Genomic DNA, 4,292 nt, shown 5'->3' on the forward strand with positions numbered 1-4,292 from the left:
TAAGTTCTGCGATTGGTTTTTAAATACCCTATATACATTTTTTTATATAAATATTTTAAATAGTAAAAATACTTACGCAAAGTTTCATTGAGATTCACAATTAATTTATAACAAATAAATATTTTGTTTATTTACTGAATATGTCTGCATCTCAATGTAACTTTACATAAATATTTTTTAATTTGTAAAGTACTTATATAAAAAAATTGAGATTTTTATCATTATTTTACAATACATTTTCATATATAATATTAGAGTATAATAAATTTAAAAAATATTACTTTTTATCCATTTAATAACTTTTGATTCAGGTGGTCAACTCTGACCAAAGAATAATCTGTAATTTTTTCAAGTAATTCTTAACATATTGCATTTGCCTTACAACATTCCTTAAATATTCTATATCAACAAATTGATAGCAGAAATCAAACAGAACACTTGACATTCATGCCAGCAGATTGGGAATAGAAACCGAGCAGGATCTGCTGAGAGAATTTGATGGTAAATTGGTCGCAGAGACCCAAACAGGATCATTTGCACAATACAATCTGACAGCAAACTGACGACAGAAATGAAACAGATCCTGCTGTTTTATAGGTATTAAAATTATAACGTTTTTACTCTGAAAAAAATTTCTTAAAATGACATTTCTATTACATTTTTTTTATTTTAAGGAAATAATTTTAAAAAATTTTATTAATAAATTAAATATATTTTACATATAAAAGTTTAAATATACAAATAAATACATATACAACGTACTCTATTATATTTATATTATATTACAGAATAGCATCTCTGCTCGATTTCTGTCGTCAGTCTACCATCAAGTTGTGCGCAGATCCTGTTTAGTTTCTATCAATCTGCCATCAGATTCTGTTAGGTTCTGTTTAATTTCTGCTGGCATAGAATATTAACAGATGCTGTTGATAAAACGGAAGCAGAATGTGACCTCGGATGAGGTCAGGATGCTAACATTTCTTGATCAAGTCTGTTACCATTCTGTCGTTACTATTTTGCTAACATTTTGCTTACAAAACAATTTGAAATTTATTACCTTTCGGGCATCATCTTATAGCAGACTGCTCAAAATCTGTCTTTGCAGGCTTGGCTAAGTGGGTATATATATACCTGGGTCGTTCAATATCTGGTAAATCTTTTTGACGTGATACCTGGAAAGTATCATTCTTCAAACTCTTCCAGATCAAATTTCAATCAGAATTAATGCGTTGTTTACGTTTGATAGTTGTTTAAAGCGAATGAGAAATTAAACAGTTGCCGCGTATAAAAAAGGAAAACGAATTCCATGCAAAATTAAGTTGATGAGGAATAAAGTAGATGAGGAATCAATTCGAAGCCCAATTCTGTAATTTTGCACGGAATTCATTTTTTTTTTTTCATGTTTGTACACAACTGCTAAATTTTTAAATGACTACCGAATGTGAACAACGCGTCAATTCTAGCTGATATTTGATCTGGAAAAGTCTAAAAAGTGATAATTTTCAGGTGTCACGTGAATTATCAAATGAATTGTTATACTATTTTATAAAGATTTATCAAATTTATCGAACGACCCTCATATACTTATGTGTGTACACACACACACGCGCGCGCGCACGCACACACATACAGGAATGTTTGGAAAATATTCATAAATCTTTCGCAAGTGGGCAGAATAGACTAAACTGAGAAGAAAAGTTCTCTACATTTTGCAATTTTCGCAATAGTTAATAAGATATTAATTGCTAAAATTTGTCGAAAATTGGTCTTTAATAATGTTTTATTCAAATATGTACTATCAACTTTACAGAAAAACTGCAAGAGACGAAAATTGTTTATTTTCTTCTCATAGAACTTACGAATGTTTTCAGAATTTTTTATTGATTTTTTAATATTGCATTTTCTCATTTTTACCAACATGAGGAAATACGGTATTAAAAAATTCTTTGAAAAAATTCTAAAAAAATTCTTGGAGCTTTATGAAAAGAAAATTTTCGTCTTTTGCAATTTTTTTATAAAGTTGATAGTATTTGAGTAAAAAATTATTGAAGACCAATTTTCAGCAATTTTTAGCAATTAGTATTTTGTTAACTATTGCGAAAATTGCAAAATGGTAGTAGACTTTTCTTCTCAATTTAGTCCATTCTACCCCTATGCAAAAGATTTATCATTATTTCCCAAATATCCTGTATAATATTGAGACTTGAGATTATATCCGATAGATATGAAAAAATTATATTAGAACGCGTCTTGGTGTGGTATATTCTATAATCTTTTAAAAAATACAAAGCACGAAGTTTAGACATAACTTGTAAAATATATAATCTCGTGTATGTGTCGTCTAATCTGAATTTTCACGTCACACATATGAGTGCACGCATTTATTATATAGTACTACATGTGTGTTTGTTTACGATAAGATTTCTTTAATTATAAATATTTATCTGCATGTGTGATCGTGTAAATAGTAAATATTGTCAACCGTAAAAGTATAATTTCCAAGAGAGAATTAATTTCAAAAATGTGAAAAAACACAACACAGGCATATACATAAAATTGTAATGGATAGTATTATACAATTTATTATTATCTAAAAAATGTAAAATAAATCGACTAAACCTAATATATAAAAGTTGCCTGAATTTTTTATAAGATATGCGGGTAGATATCTGAGAAAGATTTTTTCAAAACCTACTTCAAAAATAAATGTTTTATTATGTAAGTGTTATACAATTGTTATACAATTGTTGGATTGAATGATGATGATGATGATGATTATGATGATGATGATGATGATGAAAGCAAGAAATAAAATAAATTCTTTTCTTGTAGTACATACATATAGTATTGTAGTACTACTATCAATATAATTGAATGACACAATGTAATGATATTAATAAACAAATATAGAATTTAATAGTTTATCTATTCTATGTTTTGTATGTATTCTATGTGTTCTCAATGAAAACAATTTATGTTGATAAAGATTTAAAAAACTATATATTAAATATTGATAAATTCCATAAACCAAAAAAGTATAAAATATATCCTACTGTATACTTTATAATGTATTTATACTATCGAATACGAATGAAATATACAAAAAAGTGAACTTATTTTCATCATGTATAGTAAGAAAGAATTCATATTTTGACACACGCACACAAACACACACACACACATACAGACACAGAGAGAGAGAGAGGGCAGGAGAGAGAAAGAGGGAGAGGCAGAGAGAGAGAGAGAGAGAGAGAGAGAGAGAGAGAGAGAGAACTGTGGTGAAGAACTAGGAGTTTTAAATTCCTTTTTATTACTTTAATTCAAGCAATTTCTGGTAATTAAAATTTCTTACATTCATTTTTTATAATTTTTTAGAAAAGTTTTTTAATTTTGTATATATATAAATCAAAATTTTTAGAAATGCTGACAAAGTTTATCTTTTCTAGAATTGTTGATGTGTGTGAATTTGAAATATTCTATACAATTTCTAAAATTTTTTATTCTATAAAAAATTTATAAAATTGAAAAGTTCAAAATATTTTTTCAAAAATCTTCATATAAATTTAAAATATGACAAAATCTTAATATTATAAAATATGAAAATTTTCTCACACGCCAAAGATAGTACACTCAGAGAAAAAAGTCATACCAATAATTATAAATTTATAGTTAAATAGCGTCTCAATATATAATACATATAGTTGTAATAATATAAATATATGCAGTTCTAACAAGAACAATGAATAAGTTATATGAATTAAGAAAATGTAGTAAAATATTATCGTAAGGAAATGTAGCAATATTAACCAACTACGAATGATTAATATCTTACTATATTTTCTCATTAAAATTTTATAATGAGTTACAAATTTTTGTATGTATAATATAGATAACTTCTAGGAATTTCAAAGGTGCTGAATTTTGGTACAGGAGTACAGAAATAAACACTGTACTATGGAGATGCTTCTCTTATTTATTTTTGTTTTTGAAATTCGAATCCTGCAATGTTGCGCCTTTTATTGTATGCTGAGTGTTTTTCTTCTTAGGAGAAATTGAACTCCGCTGCATCCCTCTGATGACAACGCCATGGCTGAACAACTTTATTGAAAAGGTTTTGTATTTTTAAAGTTACCTCAACAATAATTAATTATATAGTTATGATATAGTGTGTTTTATTAAAAAAAAAAGTGTTTACTAAAATTGAAAAATATAATTATTTTATTATGTTTTACTTTTTAATTATGAGAGGTCTAAATAAATATTTAATATTGTTGAGATGCTATTTCACTATC

The sequence above is a fragment of the Trachymyrmex septentrionalis genome, unplaced genomic scaffold (genome assembly GCF_001594115.1).
Source record: "Trachymyrmex septentrionalis isolate Tsep2-gDNA-1 unplaced genomic scaffold, Tsep1.0 scaffold131, whole genome shotgun sequence".
Lineage (NCBI taxonomy): Eukaryota > Metazoa > Arthropoda > Insecta > Hymenoptera > Formicidae > Trachymyrmex > Trachymyrmex septentrionalis.